Raw genomic sequence first — 18,455 nt, 5'->3', positions numbered from 1 at the left:
CTTCAAAAGGAGACTGGACACACAACTCGCTGGGGTTATTTGACCCCAGCAGTCTTTCCTGCCCAGAGCAGGGGGGCTGGACCTGATGATCCCATGAGGTCCCTTCCAGCCCTAAACATCTGTGAATCTGTGACCACAACACTCATTTGTTAAAGAAGTTAGGCAAGAGACTAAGATACAGGTGATGCCAAAATGAGGCCATCATTAATACACATAGCAAAAACAGGGCTTTTATTTTAACAGGCTATGGAGGCGTTAGGAAATGGGCAAGAGCAGCAAAACCCTTGACAATGATTACTAAGACACAAAATTAGTGGGTTTTTGTGGGTGATATCCTGAACTGGACAAACTGCCTGGTTGGGATAGAGTTAGACAGGCTTTGGGTAGCACAGTACCCTTTGCTGGGTCTCCCAAGTTTATTCTGTGGTTTTGTTGGTACACAAGCTTCTTTAAAATTTAGGTGGAGATCACCCTTAACAACGTGTCACTTACCTTTTTTCTGGTAAAAGTAATGGGATTGTTGCGCCACTGGTATTTCTTTTTTTTTTTTTTTTTTAGAGATTGCATTTGAAATGTAATGTTGCAATAGTGGCTCCTTGTTCTGACTACATCTTCCATGATATGCTGCAGGAGCAGAGCAAGAGGGGCTGCCTAAGTAAAGCTGACTGTTTCCCAGGGCGCTTTCTCAGAAAGGAGAGATTAACTCGGTATGATGGGCCCACTGTCTCTCATTTACAAAGGTCTGATTCAAGGTCCTTTGCAGTTTTCCTTTGGCTCTCACCTAGGCTGTAGGTAGCTAAGGTCCAGTGCCAGTTTTTGCTGTCTGAGTCACTGTACTCCTAGCTTTTAACTCACTTGTGCAAGAGCTGGTAGCAGCCTTAGGAGAGGGCAAACCGGGCAACCACCCAGGGCCCCACACTTTAGGGGGCCCCCAAATTTTGCAACAAATTTTTTGGGGGGTGAAGTTTTTGCAAGGAAGTGGCTCTATTTGCATTTTAACACTTGACTATTTCTCTAATTCCCCCAAAGAATATGAAAAAGATCCATGATGCAACTGTGGTGGGGTAATATTTATCTATCTCTAAGGGGCCCCAAATGACTCTCTTGCCCAGGGCCCCAACAACCCTAAGGCCACTGCTGCAAGAGCCTTTGGCATATCCAGAGTAGGAAAGCACCGAACATTTGACTCCGTTCTGCTGTAAAACACTTGCCCAACATTTGCCCTGGTTTCCACCAAGAGGGTGAATGAATAGTAAAGAAGTGATCTGAATTTCACAGAAGTCAATGGAAATCTTCTCTTTAACTGCAGAGAACACTAGATCCATCCCTCATTATTCAGGCCTATATTATTTGTCAGGTGTATTTCTTTGTTCGTTACTTCCAAGATCATTTGGGAACATCTTGCCGCACAGGAGCTCGTTAACCCACATCACCTCGCAAATGATATCACCCTATCGCCGCAGCTGCCAGCCACTGTTAGAATGACAGCCAGAAGGGTTTTCATCAGGCAAATGTCAGGGGAGTGGGAGAAGGTGAAGGTGCTACTTTCTTCCTATGTTGGTCTTTGATAAAAAAACACAGGTTCTGACTAATTAGCATATTTACTTGAAAATGGAGTCAGACTCAGAGCGGAAAAAATGAGGGAGATTGAAAAGAGAAAGCTATAGCTCATGACTGCTTGAAGAAGTGAATTGTGCACTCTAGGATGGATCTGAGGTCTCCACTTCTCGTCTTTGCAATGGAAGACGCAGAAGGTCCATAAATGTGTATAGTATGTGACAGTCTTCAGGTCAACAGTTGTAAATCTAACTTCACTTCTTGAACATTTATTTTATACTCCTGGCTGTCAAATAACAAGTGTGGACCTGTCAGCCCAGCCATGGATGTCAGATGTAGAGTTCAGAGAGTTTATTAAAAAGGAAAAGTGAATGGCTGCTTGGACTAGAGAGCATTTATTCCTCACTTGCCGAGGTTAGAAGTCAGACCTAGATCAGCCTTGCTCCCCTGAAACGGCTGCAGCTATACCAGCATGCACCAGCCGAGGCTCTAGGACATGAGGCATGCACAGAAACGAAAAGCTAGCATGCTTTATCCAAGTGAAAATTAGGATTTCATGGGCATTTTACCATTTTCAAAAAGGCACTGTGTGTGTGATGAAAACGGTTGAGGAAAGTATGGCTGGAAGGGAACTCATGAGATAATCGCATCCAGCCTCCTGCTCAAGGCAGGATTTTGCCTGAACCAGTAGCTTTTTTGTGATCCAAGTGAAGTATCGCAGTACAAGGACTGAATAAGGTGCAGAGACTTTTTCCCTCAGAGAGGGCCCCGTTGGCTAGGAGGAGGGGTTTAAAGCCGGTGTCACAGCCTGCTAGAAGAGAAATGAAGGACAGTAGTCCCTAGACATACTCTGCACCCATTCATGAGTCTACACTGATTCAAACCTTCAAGGTTTTGTCCTCGTTGCAGAACTTCCCCAGATTTTAGTCCAACCCTCTAGTCCAACCCTCACTCATGTGCACACCCAAAAGCCTTTAAGTTGGGTTTAGTTGAGAGAGACATCAAGGAAGACGATCACGTTGCGATGGAGAGCCTGCATGGGAGTGGCTGTAACACGGAGCGGATTGGAGGCAGCTTGTAAGCAATGTTTCAGTTACATAAAAAAGGATGCAAAGCCTATTGTTTGTGTAAGAAAAAGGTCTGGTCATTTGATCTAAATATGTGACATGAGCCACTGCATTTCAGCTTACCACCATTTCTTCTGTGAGATGTGTCTCTACCGTGTCCTCAGTCCCCACCACCATAGCCAAAGTCTGTCACTAGCCACTGCAAAGAGAGTTAGCCAGATTAACAATGGCAGCAACACGACCCTCTGCTCTTCACTCCTCCATTTGCCTGCATATATGTTCTGTTCGGGTCCTCCTTACATTCAGCTATTATAGGAGCCTGGGTTAAGTGCCCTAAAATGGTCGGTCTCAGACTATGCTCCTCTCTGATACTACTCCAGAGTCAAAGGCCTTTAGTCAAGCATGTCCCATAACTGTCTCATGAGACAAAAATGAAGCCCACATGCATGTTTATTGTATTTACTTTGGGCTCAGTCTTGCAACTATGGGTTCCTCTGAAGTTAATGGGACTGTATATTAGTTCGCAGGACTGGGGCTTGCTACGTAGGACCCACAGTAACCGATCACTATCGTTCTCCAGAAAAAGGCTTTCCAAAATTGCCACCAGTTGGCTGTACATGCCATACAACAGAGTGGCTCAGACTTAAATATAGAAAGTTCACTCTTTACTTTACTTGGCTAATTTTAAACCTGTGGATGACCACTGTGTATTTAACCAAAAATTATAACGTTGACACAGGTTTTCTTAGGTCAGGAGTTTTCATTTAATCAGGCCAGCTAAATAAGGAAAGCAATAGAGCAAGAGGACCCAAAAAAATAAAAGACACAAATATGGACTCTGTGTATTTATTCACTATCTCCGTCTCATCCTATCTATTATGCGTAGGATGCGTCTGACTGTGTTGATGATTTTTTCTGCTATTTCCAAACCTTTCAATCCTTCACAGTGATTTTAAAGTAATTAAGCAAAGATCCAACATAAACACCTTCGTTCTTGTTAATAATTTGTACTTGCTCAGTGCTGACTGTAAACAGACAGGGATTATAATCTTAACAGGGAAATAATAGCTAACAATTCAAATCTAAATCACCAGAGCTGAAATTCCTCCCTGCTCAGAAAGCCAGCTCAGTTTATGTAACACTATGACCCTACATGAACTTGAGAGTTGGGACTTGAGTACTTTGTAGGCCATTTGTTGGTCTTCTGCACAGAGTAACAGTCATTCAGGAGAACTAGGAGATGGTGCATAGTGGTACAGCTGATTACTTCCACTAAATGAAGGGAGAAGAGTGCCCCTTTGCACGGTGGATTCGCTTCTATATATATTTTATGGAAAAATCGAGGTGCCTCTGTGTGGGCGTGGGGACGTGGATGGGAAACTCTGACCCAACAGCTGTTAATTGGAAATGCTCCCATTGTGTTTTTAAGGAGGCATCTGACAGAGAGAGAGGTTGAAGTGTTTGTGCCAGGGATAAGGGCCTTCCCAGCAAGGGTATCCAGGTTGTAGTCATTTTGGTCTAGAGCAGCGGTTCTGAACCTTTTTCAGTCGACGTACCCCTTGGTCTTAGAGTGAGACTTCACCTACCCGCTTTCAATGGGAAATTAATTTTTTAGGCCCTTCGACCTGTGTTAGACAGTGTATGACATATATCTCACATACCCCCTGTTGAGGCTTCACATACCCCCTGGGGGTACATGTACCCCCGGTTCAGAACCGAAGGTCTAGAGGAAAGGGCAATCAGGACGCGCAATAGAGATGATAGCTTTTATTAGACCAACAAGATTTTTGCAAAAAAATTTCAATTCAAGAATTTTTTTTCCAAAAATCTTGTTGGTCTAATAAAAGATATCATCTCCACTACAAGTCCTGATTGCCTTTCACAGCAAGGAGCACTTGTGAAAGCAAGGGAGAGGTTACTGGAGTGATAAATCCACAGTGGTTTTCCCTGGTTCTGTAACATCTGTATACCTACCCATCAGCCATGACTCACCTCTCCCGTGTGTCTGCGAAGGGTTTGTTAAATGAACCAGCAACAAGGGAGCCTGTATAGGATATGGGTGTTTTGTGGCCACGAGAGGGAGCTGCATGTTCACTGGTTGCTCTTCGTAAAGGCCATCACTATTTACATGCTGGATGCCACCCTTTTCCCACCCTCCAGAAACTCAAGCAAACAAATACTCTCTGAACAAACTGGACCTCTAGTCTGTATCACCACTTCAGGCACCAGAGCCCCTGCTTTCTCTCCCTAACCCAAAGCTATATATTGGAGAGTGAATTACATTTTAATCAGCTTCCATGAACGGTAGATATAAAGCACTGTGCTCTCACCACTGTAGAAAACATTTGCTTTCCTGAAATGCAAGTTGCCATAATGATCCCAAGTGACCTGCTGGCCGGTAGCAAATTCAATACTTAACTGCCATCTGAGGTTTTTTTCAGGGAGGCCCCAATGAATGTCCAAACTCAATTCAAAGACAATCCTCAAATGTATGAATCATGAAAATAGATTGTGGTTACTCTGTAAAATCCTCCTACATTCCTAAATGAGGCATCTATTTCTATAATCAAATACATATTAAAATATCTTTTTATACTCATGCATTGTAGTAGCACTTTAATTTAATAAAGGGATGTTTCCAGCAGCAAGTGGTAGCTCTTTGGGAGAAGATACCAGAATCAGATAGTAGTTTTTGATTTTTTCCTCCAATAATTCATTTTGATGGTATTTGTTTATGCCGTTCTTCTGGTTTGTACTTTGTTTTCCTTTTAAAATGCAATTCAATTTGATTTTTTTTCAAATAAGCATGAGGGGAGAAAAAGAATCAATCTGTAAAATACTAATCAGTGGTGGGTCAGGAGGACTTGGCTCTTCAGTTCCTTGTGCCTTTGGTAGCATTTGCAACCGTGTGTGAAATGGGTGGGATATGCAGCCATATTGGTTTGTTGCACTTTATCCTCACTTTGCACACATCAGAATTGGTAGAGACTGTGCAAGGGAATGCCCTCTCAGACTTGGCATGGGACGTGGCTTAGCAAATCCAGGTGGTAGCACTCACTGAGCAAGACCCTGTGATAGTAACTGGAGGGAGTGAGGGAAAGGCCATTCAAACACAGGATTTTTATGGCTACAGGGTGAGTTAAATCAGGCTTTAAATTAGGGCTAAATGCTTTTTGCTTTCCTCCGGGTTTACAAGTAAGACCCGTCTTGCATAAACCAATTCAAGGACACTGCGGAGAGACAGACAGCTGCTCCCTTGGAAAGTGGTGCAGCACTTTCAGAGCCGCTGTCACCTAAAATTGGCCGGAGATCCAGGCATAGTGGCAGTGCTCAAATATCAATACATTAAGGTCTATGAATTTCACACTACAAATGCTGAAATGGCTCTTATGGCAATTAGATAGAAACAGGTTTCCTCTAAACTTGGGGCTCAGTCCTGTTAAGGTCAACAGCAAAGTCAACTTAGTTGATTTATAACAACAGTAATAATACTTAGCTCCTATGGAGTGCTTTTCATCCATACATCTCAGTGAACTCTATGAACAAGGATAGATAAATACCATTATCCCCATTTGACATATTGGAAACTGAGGCACAGAAAGGTAAGCCACTAGTCACAGCTGGGCAGTGGCAGAGCTGGGAAAAGAACCAAGGTTGTAGACTCCCTGCCTCATGTCCCACTTGCTAGACTACACTTGTCCCTCTTAACAATTATTTTATTAGATCTTAATAAGGGGAGAAGAGGGTTTTATTTCCTCGACTGCTAGTCTGTCTTTGGTATCAGTGCAGGAAAGCCAGTTAAAGACTTATGATTCACATATTTGTAGGCGTAGGAAGCTGTACACCATGTACAACACTAATGCTGTTAACAATTTTTAATTGCCTGGAGGCAATTTTTAATTACCATAATCATACTTTACAATAGACTACAGATTTCACAAAAATGAATGGAAAATAGATTGGTGTTTCTTCAAGGGAAGGACCCCATGGGATTTATCTGTATTTGGGGGCACATACGGCTCTGTGAAATAAGAGTAAAACGATTTACAGCCTGCAAGCCAGGACATACAAGGAGTATTTTCCCTTTTACAAAAAAGAGGAAATGAGCCATGCAGCTGTTGCTATTTGTTGTGAACAGGAGTGATGGCAGAAATTTTTTAAAACTCGATTACTCCTGGTGGGTTTTTTTCAGACTGTGGGTCATTAAAGTGCCAACTTGTGCGTTGCAAATAGGATGGGGTTCACCTGATGTTACTGCACATAAAGCTAGTAAAGCACTGGAACAGGCTACCTAGAGAGGAGGTGGAAGCTCCATCCTTGGAGGTTTTTAAGATCTGGGTAGACAAAGCCTTGGCTGGGATGATCTAGTTGGGGCTGGTCCTGCTTTGAGCAAGAGGTTAAACTAAACAATCTCCTGAGGTTCCTTCCAACCCGCATTTTCAGTGATTCTCTGATTCTATGATGAAGCTCCCAAAAAGTTCATCGGAAAAGTTGGGGTTCATTCTTGGCTGCGACCCTGCATTGTTAGTCAAGAGAACTTTTTGCCAAGAAATAATGATCCATCTCTTAGTCAACTCCTTATACTACAGCTCTTCACATCTCTATAGTTCAGAAGGCTTATCCTTAACAAGAAAAAAAAGAAAATCAGGCGCAGATCAGACACTTGGAGAATTTCCAAGTATAGCCTCCAGAAATCTGATTGATTCCTTCTCCTCTTGTCCTCTATCACTTCTATGTGCCTAGGTACTAAAATGTGCCAGATATTAGCTGGCTGAGCCAAGAAAGCACTTTTTAAGGGCAGTTCAAAATTAGCAACAATAATAATAAATAATAAAAGCTTTATGTTTAGAGTATGCACACGTAGAAGACTTAGAAGACATCTCAGAAGACATTATCCCACTGAGTGGCATTGAGATATGGTGCGATATTTTTACAATTAGATGGACTCTTCCGCTCCCAAAAAAAGACAAAAGCTATTTTAAAATTTCATAGAAAACCCCAAAGCCTCACGAATGTTTATATATATATAAATGTTCAGAAAATGTTTCTTTTTCTACGGTATTTTCTATGAAGGAACAAAAATTATCAACAGAAATGGACCTTTTTAATGAAAAATTCTGTTTAGTTGAAACCATTTGGACTGGCTTTAGTTTTAATCGTGTGCTGTTCTATGGTCTCTAAAAAGTATTTTGATTCTTGTAGTGCGCAGAGAAAATGTAAAGTGTAATGTATTTCATGGGTAGCCACCTGGGCAATAGTTTCTTCATATCTCATTTCTCTGAAGTGCTACTTGCTTCCAGGAAAATGCACAAGTGCTATAAACACATCCCCCTATTCTTTCTTAGATTCACTCTCACATCAAGAAAATCAAGAGTCTTCATTTTCTCCAATTTTGAGAAAAATCCTGTTTACTTGTGACATACACATGTTCCCAGAAAGACAATGATGATGGCTAATGACCACTAAACAGAGACTTTCCAATCCAGATAAAAGACCTTCAATTTTAGTGGTTTTCCACACACTGTCATTTCTGGTGTGTTTTTCAATTTCTGTAATATCTGACCTTACAACAAGATAAAGGTAAGTGGAAAAGTATACAGACGAGTTAATGGAGTCACTAGTAAAGACAGACAGAGTCCACATCCCTCTAGAATCTACTAGTTAATAATATATAATGCTATGGGATCACCAAGTATTAACAGTACTACTGTCGAGCACTGAAATAGTGCTGCAAATATTAACGAAGTACTAAAATAAAGTTCCAAGGACTTGAATAGTACAACCAAAGTGGATGCAATATATATCAATATAATTTAATTTGGGTAGATCAGTGTGGGTCTGAAATATTATTTTAAAAAGGCAAATCCAGAGGAAGTAATACAGAGTTCCTAGTATTTCCCTTTTGGGGGCTGCTGCACTAGTTGATTTAATTTCTCCTGGCATTTCACCCATCTTATTAACAAGGCGAGTGAAATGTCAGAAAACATTAAATCAAATCTGCTGCATTTCTTAAGGACTCCTGTATTTTCACATAGCCAGAAAAAGTTGCACTGACTAGAGAAAGATCATCTTTATGTGAACACAGTTGAGCAACCATATTATCACACCATGCATGGGACTGTAGGCCAGGGCACAATAATTGAACTAATTAATCAGGATGGTCCCCATCCTGAAAATATCTGCTCATATCACTGTCCCTATTCTGGAAGTTAGTCCTGTTGACTTCAGTAGGGATCTACTCACATGAGTGAAGCCAATGTGTCTAGTTTTAGGAGCTGGAGCTGGCCTATGATTGTCTCATTGCTCAAGGGTTTGAGCAAGCCAAACCATTCTCCTGGGGGTTTGAAGTGAGTGATGCAGGAAAAAAACTACAAAAGTGGTGTGTTAATGAATGATCCAGGAAGGTCCAATGCTGTCTTAACAGTGTTCAGGCAGGGAGTTGGACCAGAGGAATTGGGAGATCCCTTCCAACCTTCACTTCCTGTCCTAAATTAGTGTGTGATGTTAATTTGTACTGAAGTGCAACACTGCAGCTATTTAACAGAAGTGGGTGCTTTCTGGTGGTGGACGAAGCAATTTCTGTATAGCAAACCAATTTTTCCAACAAGATCTCTGCAACAGCAGGCGCTCCTCAGGGCATCGCATGGGTGCCTAATAGGTGCATGCAAGCTGCTGACCATGAAATTCTGAGGGAGCAAATTTGGACTGTTGTTCTGATAAACTCTTAGTAACTGTTGTGAAGTGCTGGCATGGTACAAAGCCCCGGAGAAAGGCAAACTGGCTATCTACACACCGTGGATCGCCCATCAACCAGGAATTCTGCGCATGGAATTAGCAAAAGGCATGTAATAGTGGTGGGCATAGTGGACAGAAGAAGGGTGTCACTCCCTGTGCCTGTTTTTTTTTTCTTTCTGTTTATTAGCAAAACCCAGCTGTCTTCTTCTATTCCAATTAGGTTTGTATTCCATCAAATATGATGATATAGCAGAGCAAAAATGAGGCAGTTCACACCTTTGTGCTATTTAAGCCTCTGTTTTGTAGTAGACAGAAGGGCAAGGGATTTGCTAATAAGACCTTGGCTAGCCATTACTTTTTCCTGTGCCCTTGTTTGCCCATGAAATGACTTTTGAGCTAGGGATATAATTTGGCACCTACTGGTATTTGCACAAAACCATCACCATAATGCATCGTCTCCTTCAGTCTCCAAAGGACATTCTGTCCGTTAGAATTACAACTTTAATAGCAAAGTGAACTCAAGTTGTCTGCAAGTAAATGGGAGCTGCCATACTGACTTAATGGATGAAGAACCTTTAAGCTTGCAAAATATAAAGGACTTGCATAAAATCCAAGCAACCCATGACCTCCCCCAAATCAGGGTGTGGGAATGGGGCTGCACTGCAATCACTCTCTAAAGCATCCTTCCTTTTTTTTCTATCATGATCAAAAACCGTCCTTTTTGCAGGGTGTTTGGGTGACTGGACTTGTACAGCTGTGGTTCCACTGGCCACTGGCTAGGACTGGCTCAGACTTTCTCTTCTATATGTAATCTTTTCCAGAACCAAAAGGAAGCTTTCTGCTGCTACATGCAGATGGTATGTGGAGCCTGGGCTCAGTGTACTCCATTCTTCTCCCCAGAGGTCAAGATCGCTTATGCTTCTATTCTTCAAAGCCCCTTTCCTAACCTTCTGAGGAAGTGGCAGCAGACTGGAAGGAGTTTGCTATGTGTAATGGAGAATGCAAGGATGGGAAGGCTGAGCTGCTGAATGACCAGGGTGGAAGGAACCACCAGCTATTCTATTGTCTATGCTGAAAATCCAGGTTGTCCTGGATCTCACAGCATAGGATGGAGGCCTATGAACAGAAAAGCATCCTGCTCATAAATTGTAATAAATAAATACATAAGGAGCTGGTAGTGGGATTTCAGTCTGTGCTTTTCTCAGTCCCCTTGGAGCACATGCTATTAGCTGGGCCACAACAAGAATGTCCAGAGTACTCCATAGGTTGTATGGATAGGCAATAAAGCATGGTGCTATCTGCTAGAATAATGCAGATGAGTTTCCATCATATTCCAGATTCATTTCTTGCTTTCGTTTCTCTAAGAGTTTTTTGGCTACCTCTGCTTCCCAGGGCACGTGCCATTTGTCATCTTATATTGCCCTCTGCTTAGCCAGAAGGTGGAATGACATGGTCAGGCTCTAACTGCTTTGATAAAGCATTGATTATTCCTGTCTATAGAGAGGTTAGAGAGAGTGAGTATGGAACACAGGGGTTGCACTTGGAAGAAATCAATTCAATAAAGTCATTAGTGTCTCATTACTTGGAGCCAACATGACATATTGGCAATGATGGGTTCAGATTACATAACATTTTACTTTTAACTGAGGCTGCATGAAAATCTTTGGCTTAGTAGAGGTTTTAAGGGTTTGTACAAACCCTTCTTTTCTGTTCTGCTTTGCATAGGTTCTCACTGCTTGAGATTCACTTTGAGTTTTAGGTTCAAACAAGCCTCAGAAGTCAAAACAACTCTCAGCTCAAGCCACTGCTTTAAAGCTGAACTGATTGCTGAGAAAACTCAGGCCCAAGGTTTGCCCAAGGTTCTTCAAATCTTGATTGCAGGATAGAGATTTGGGGTTTGGGACTGAACCTGAAACTAAAGATATCAAAGTTGCAGACGGAGCTATTTTTAACTTAGAGAACAAATGACAGAACTGTGGTTTAGTTACAGTCTAAAAATGTTTGCAGATTCTTTGGGACAGAAAGCAGGGCTACCTTAGAGACTAACCATTTCAAAGAGGCATTAGCTTTTTAACAGCCTACTTTGTCAGAGGCTCTGTGACAGGGACCATCTTCTTTCCATGAATAATGCAAGGAGGCCCTGAATTCTGGCTGGGGTCTTTAGGCACTATTGCAATGTGAGTCATAATAATAATGAAGTTGTTCCACTTGAATCAAATAAAGAGAAAGATGTATGCATATTCATGCATTTCACATACGAGTGCAATGGAGATGCTCAAAATGTACATTTCTTTTTAGCTGACAGGAAAACGTGTCTTCTTTTTTCTTTTAAAAGATGCTCAGATATGTTGAAAGCAGCAGACTCTGTTAGGTACACAGGTATCTTGAGAGAGAGATCAGGAGGGGTAGGCTGATGAGTTATTATTGTGTACAGGTATTTTGATGCAGAGGTATTTGTCAGGGACTGAGTGCATTAATCTGGACACAAGAGAGATAGCTAGCTACACCAATGGGGTCAAGATTAGGCTGGGGAAACTAGTTTAGTCAAGACTACTCCAGTCCAGCACTTACTGTTTGGCTGTTTAATGATGCTGGGTCCAGCTTCTATCCCTGTCTCCCAACCCATTATTTTGAATGATGCTCTGTAACTCCAGGTCTTAGCCAGGAGAATCCTGTATCATGATCCTATAGGAAATATTCCAACTTGAATAGAGTCAGGATGTACCGTAAATCTCAAGAGAAACCCTGTTCTAACGAGTCAAATATGCAGACCCCAAGTATTGTCTAGCCTGTGTTCAAACCAATCCTGCATGACTATTTGAAAGCAAAACTTCTCAAGCATTCTCACAGCAGGCAGCACATCTTAAACGGGGAGTGTGTCACCTGGACAACTCCGCTCCCACTTGCTACCAGGTGGGTCATCTCCTGTGCCATTTGCTTAACACTTTGGTGTTCAATTTTATTGTGCAGTTCAGCAGTTGGAAATAAGTGAGAGACTCAGCCTGCAGTCACTGCTAACCCTTAAACTCTTATGTTGGGAACCATTTTTAAAACGTAGAGCAATATTTTGAAGAATTCATGTCAAATTTCACACTAAAGCCCAAGTGCCAGGCCCAGGCTTTGGGAGTTTATATGTGTTGCATACGTAAGCACCCCAGATGAGCAATAAAGATCACAGTCCTCTACCCTACTGTCAGGCTTCGGCATCTTGGTTTGAGAAACTCCCAGTAACTAGAGACCGAGCTCTTCTCTCATCACCGTGCAGGGCATTTTGCATTTCTCAGTTAGATAACAAGGCAGAGTTCGCTGCAAGTCGGAGTTGCCATGTTCAGCAGCCTTTAATTCCCTTTGAAACCATTGTCACACTAGGCCAGCATGTAAAATTACATGCTACCACCTGTCCCAGAGGCTGGGAAGCTAACAATAGCTGGACGCAAATACTCTCCTTTGGGTGGGGAAATATAAGCTACAGGCTCCATTTGCCAGTGGTGTTATTTGTGACTTGTGATTAACATCGTGGCCTCATGTCTGGCCAACCCACGTTCCCTCTGGGGCGGATGATAGCTTCTTTCCAGCAGAATCTGGCTGCTGAACTGCGATGTCGAAAGTTTTCAAATTCAATCATTGCCACCGTTGTGTTGATTAATTGTGATATGTTTTGTTTCTCAATGGTGCAGCAGCAATAAAGGACTCAGGGCAGGTGTAATATGAGCTTCAGTTCACTTCAGATTCCAACATTCTTTATAAATTATTCAAGACAAGGAAAAGCTCCCCTTTTCTTTCTTTTGTTTGTTCACTATTAAGTAGAAGATCAAAGGAAACATTGGCTTATGCTGCCCTTTGGCTCTGTGCACACAAACATCAAAACTCCATGGCCAACACCTTTGCCAATGTTTGCTGTAAGAAGACAGCACCTAAGCCAAAAGATTATGTATCTACTTAAGTCAGAGATGTTTCTATGTACTTGCAAATACCATTGATTTCACTGCTCAGTTGATTGGATGATGCTGAGGTGGTTAACTTGAGCCATCCAAGTATGAAAGCTTGGATCTCAATGCACATTAGTAATGCATGATAATGAAGAGGCAAGTTGCCTATGATCATTAACTGCACCTGGTACAGCAGCCTGGGAGGTGAGACAAACCAGGGCTGCCCAACTGGCAAGCCACAGGCTGACCCTGGCCCAGGAGGCATTATTATGCTGACCCCAGGCTCCTGCCTGGCTACCACTCCTCTTGGGCCTGTGACCAATGCTCAGAAGTTGGATGGCCAATAAATCACAAGGTTGCAATAGCAACTTCCTTCCAAAGAAACAGCTCCTTTAACTTCACCAACTTGAAGGCAGGCAGTTCCTTGCTTCAGCCACGTATAAGTAATGCCTGAAAGTCCTGACTGTCTGTGACATTTCCAAGCCGTGGCTGTACCTTCTTTTCTGCTCTTTATTGGAGTTGTTTGAGGTTATGCTGCACCTTTAAGGCATCTTCTTTTGTGGAGGCAGTGAAGCACACAAATTGCCTCCTGAGGTCTAGGGAGAGCACCGAAGCTTTGCCTCCTTTTCCCTGAGGTCAGGAGACCACTTTCCCCGCTGTGCTGGCTTGTGAAGAAAAAGGTGTAGCCTATATGACTTTGCTATTGCTGCTGCTTTTTGTGTGTGAGGTGCTGGCCTGTGCGGTGGTGGTCACCAGTACAAAACCCTACGACTGACTTGTAGTTGTGCGGCCTCATCTCTCCTGTTTCATTTTAGGAGAGGCTGATGTGCCTTGCATTAGAAGGCCAACTAGTGCTCAGGTCTTCATTTTCTCCAAGCATCAAGTTTGTCATTGCAAATGGGAGAGGGGCTCCTTGTGTCTGCCGTTCCTCCACAGAAGGGGTAGGCACCATAACTTCCCTAGCTACTTCCAAGGGTTTATACTTGAATTATGCTGGTGTTTCATAGGCTGCTGTGCTTGATTGTTAATTATACTGTACCAGTGCATAGGGCCCCTTACTGTGCTCTAGGAAAGTGAGTGTGCTCCCCTTCTGGGTGTGCTTAAAAGCATCTTTCCCCACTAGTCTTCGAGGGGGTCCTAACTGAAGGGGCTGGTGGCTGACAGCTGATTTAAGTGGGGTCTCCCCAGACTGAGTAGAGCAGCTTTAGTTAAAAGATACCAGCTGGAAAGTTTGGTTCTGTCCCCAGTCTCCCCTAAAATTGAATGAACTAAAGTTTTGCCCATGAGAAGCCTACTGGGATGGTTCTAACTGTGAAGAGCTGCTGGATGGTACCAGAAAAAGATGAAATGTCAGAAAACAAGCACCTTCATGCTCTGTAGACTACTCATTGGTGGAGAAATTTTATTCTGTAGCTCCTCTGGGGTCAAAATAAAAGTGCTGCAGACCTTACCTTAATGAACCTGAGATGCTTCTGCATTTACTTGAAATCTCCATGTTTGCTAGGTGCCTTTTAAGATCTAGGCTCTAGGGTCTTCATTACCAAAAGAAATAGCTAGGAGATGTTGAACTACCTACAATGGACCAAATTCAGACTCTGGAAGGGAGTGCAGCTGCATTTGCAAAATTTCACTGAAATCAATTTGAAGCTGGTTGGAAATTCAGTGGCATGGGACACAGTAAAACATTGGGCACTGACAGACGTACCTTGGCTGTGCTGTAACTCATGGTGCTTTGTACCAAGCTGGCCGGGCTTGCAGGCGGGAGGGGGAGGGCAATGGATGGAGCGGCACCAAGCTGCTGGCTGGGGTTTGATGCCTGGCTACAGCTGGAGGGTTTGGGGGGTGGAATGGAGCAGCCCCCGCAACTGGGGTATCCTAGCTGGGGTATCGGGGGGAGCCAGGCTGGGCTTGTGGGATGAGGGACGGGACCTCCATTCCACCCCCACCTCCAGCTCAGGCTGGGCAAGTGGACAGCTCTTGCTGCTCCTTTCCCCGTCTCTACTTTGCCCAGCCTGAGCTGGAACAGAGCCCCCTCACCTTGCAGGCCCAACCTGGCTCCCCCCAATACCCCAGCCAGGGGTTGCAAGGCGGTGGTGGGGCTCTAGTCCACCCCCCCACCCCCACCACCTCCAGCTCCAGCCAGGCAGCAAACCCCAGCCAGCAGCTCTGCGCTGCTCCACCTCCCTGCCTGCAACACAGGAAAGCGCAGCCCGCAACGTGTAAAAAATTAGCTCTTGAGGGAACATAAGTTCCCTAAGATGCTGTAAAGCAGAGCGCCTTCATCTAATACCTCATTTGAGGGAGGGTTGATTTTTTGTGCCATCAGCTATTTAAAAAGCACTCTGCAGCCATGCACATTTGTCATGGCCCAGCTGTAGAGCACTTTCAGAGGCCCAATTGCATGAAAAATGTAACTTGTGTAAGTGCCCATTAATTGTATCACACAGGAGACATCTACTCATTGCATCACCCTTTCTACATGTATCAGGAAGCACAATCCACTACCTGCATATCAGTCAGACAGCAAGAAGGGTTACCTGAGGACAGCATAGAGATTTCAGTATGTGTCTCTCTGAAAATAGGACCTCAAACGTGGCCAGTCAAAAGGGATACACCATGAATTAAATCCTGTAGCTCCATGTTGAGCTGTGTGTGTTTTGAAGGATGTTGGAAGGGAAAGAAAGGAGACCCAAAGCAGAGAAAGCACAGTGACATTGCTTAGAGGTGTATTGTGGAGATTATAAGCTATTTATGGAATGACCACTGTCCTTTAGGGCACAAGAGGGTGCTATATCCTTAAAAAGCTGATTGTACCCGCTATTTTAATAGCATTTTGTCTATATGATAGAAATAAAGTACCCAGCCAGTGATTGTGCCTTTGTGTCTCATTAGACAGATGATTCTGCTTCATTTCTTCCCTGTTCTACCAGGAGTGTCTGAAACGTTTTGGAAGTTTTAAAATATTTACAATGACTGAATTTCAAAAGGAGGAGAAAGACTCTATACTGAGAGGGAGAGAAGAGATGCACAAATCAGCCAAAGCCACAGGAAGAGCTGAGCAGTGTAGCAGAACAGACAGACACAGAAATGTCAGACAGAAAAGCAGGTCAAGAGGAAACTGGCTCAAATGGAGAATAATACAGGAAAGGCTGTAGACTACAGCAGGGAGGCAGGTGGTGGTGGGACATGCTACAATTGGTTTTGGGCAGCTGAGGGGCAGTGTTGTTGTGTGCAATCATGTCTTTCTTCTGCACATAGCTTTGTTTGGCTGTCAGCTCTTTGGGGCCTGTATTCGACATCATTGCACCACACCTGGCACCGTCCTGACTGCAGCCGCTTGGCTCCTACCTTCCTGTCTATGACATTTCAGACATAAAATGTGCCTTGAGGCACTTTGCAGAAACTCCACAGCATGTGTCAGGAGTGCAAACTATCACACTAGGGGCATTTGTACCTGCTCACAGCACTCTCCTTGCAAGGTAAAGGATACTCGTGATGTACTCTACAGGAGAGGAGTCCTTTCAGGGTAAGGGGCTGTGGTTAGAGTCCAGGGGTTGGGGGCAGATTTGAGTTCTCTTGTTGCCTCTATTAGTAACATGGCCAGGGACCTCTGGCAAGGCAGGATTTAAATCCCTTCTCCGTCTGTTTCCTATACATAACAATACGCAGCTATCTCTGAATATAAAGCATTATGACCCCAATTCTGGGTCTTTGGAACAAGGGACCGGAAGGGAACTCCTGTGTTATCAAGTCTGTTCTCCCAGACCTCCAGGAAATGGTGCAGAATCGTAGTCATAAGTTAAAGGCACTATTAATAGAGGGCATTCTCAGGGTATTCTTGAATTCCCACTTGCCCTGCCTTTTTTACCTGAAGCAGATAGGAAAGCAGCTTCTGATTCAACTTTTGGCTAAATAGTGAGAGGTGCTAAGTATCTGCAGCTCCTAACAGGAACATGCCCCAGTAGTGAGTGTCTGCAGGACTGGGCTGTTAAAGGTTAACAGCCTTTAATTCTGCATGAGGAATATCAGTGGTAGCTCCTTTGTGTGGCTGATGGATGGATTCCAGACCAGAAGGGGCTCTTTATGTAACACGGCTTCTGCAGCCAGCTTTCCCTTTGCTTATTCATTTGATGATGAGTAAGGACAGGGGAGCTGTCTTAAACCTCTCCTATCCTCAGAAAGCTGAACCCAATATAGCCCTGGTGGAGGCCAGAACAGCTCTGAGGGATGCTATAATTGTGACACTACTGCCTGCTTTAGGCTATTATGCTCCCAGGGGATAGTGACTGGTGTTAGAAAGCCCTGGCTATGCTATTCTCTGTCTCTCCTTCCTGCCCCCAGCATGCTGCTAGAGCCAGGGGCAATGCGTGGGTTGGCACAGATCTGCCTACACTGGCTCTCTACTTATCCCCCTTGCCTGGGAGGAGGGCACAGGTTTGCAGCTGCATTGTCACTCCGTTCACACAGGCTCCCCTAGCTTAGAGCATCTGCACGGCAAAAATTAATTCCCCCTCGGCTCCCTCCCTCCTCTAGGCTCTCATCTCCCTCCTCCTCTGTGCCCTACTATCGCAGCAGCGAGTGAAGTGAAACACGCTTCTCCTGGAAGTTTGTGCAAAGGTATAATCCATCTGTTATCCCATGCACCAAAAGCCAAAGCAAAACTACCATGCAACATTGTTGAGCCCAGCTGGTCAGGATTTCCCCGTCTTTCTTAACGGTGATGTGATAATGCAGGACTCTCAGTATAAAATAGCACACCACAAGAGGCCATCCATTAGGGAGAAGGCTTTCTTTTCGTAAAATGAAGGGTATGGAACAAGGCGCACAGGCTGAGATGCTAGATTTAGCTCTGAACACATGCCAAGTAAGGACCGATTTAGAGAGAAGGACACATTTGCACCCTGTCTTGGATAACCATGACTGTGATCATATATATGGATTTAGGTCATTTGTTGCTAGCTTCCTTTGGAGTTTGAGGAAAGTGTCTCAGAGGCATTTAGGCATCCAGTTCCTGTTGCTCTCACTGGAGTTGTGCTATTTATGCCTTTAGCCCTGCAGGGCTGTCCAGGCCACAAATCTGTGTGCTGCAAGGATGTGCCCAATGGGGCATGATGAAATGAATAGCTCGGCTCCCTACAGCAGGAGCAGGCTAGCTCCCTCCCCCTGC

At 43.8% G+C, this 18,455-nt stretch overlaps 1 protein-coding gene across 2 annotated transcripts in view; it reads left to right on the top strand.

Annotated features, from left to right (window-relative positions):
• The window catches only part of LRRC38 (leucine rich repeat containing 38), a 111,066-nt gene that overhangs the window by 67,577 nt on the left and 25,034 nt on the right, over positions 1-18,455 (top strand). The gene's annotated exons all lie outside the window — the stretch shown is intronic.

This window comes from Alligator sinensis, unplaced genomic scaffold, assembly GCF_000455745.1.
Source record: "Alligator sinensis unplaced genomic scaffold, ASM45574v1 scaffold1390_1, whole genome shotgun sequence".
NCBI classification, from domain to species: Eukaryota; Metazoa; Chordata; order Crocodylia; family Alligatoridae; genus Alligator; species Alligator sinensis.
Note: the sequence above shows the minus strand (reverse complement) of the source record. Positions and strands in the feature narration are given on the sequence as shown.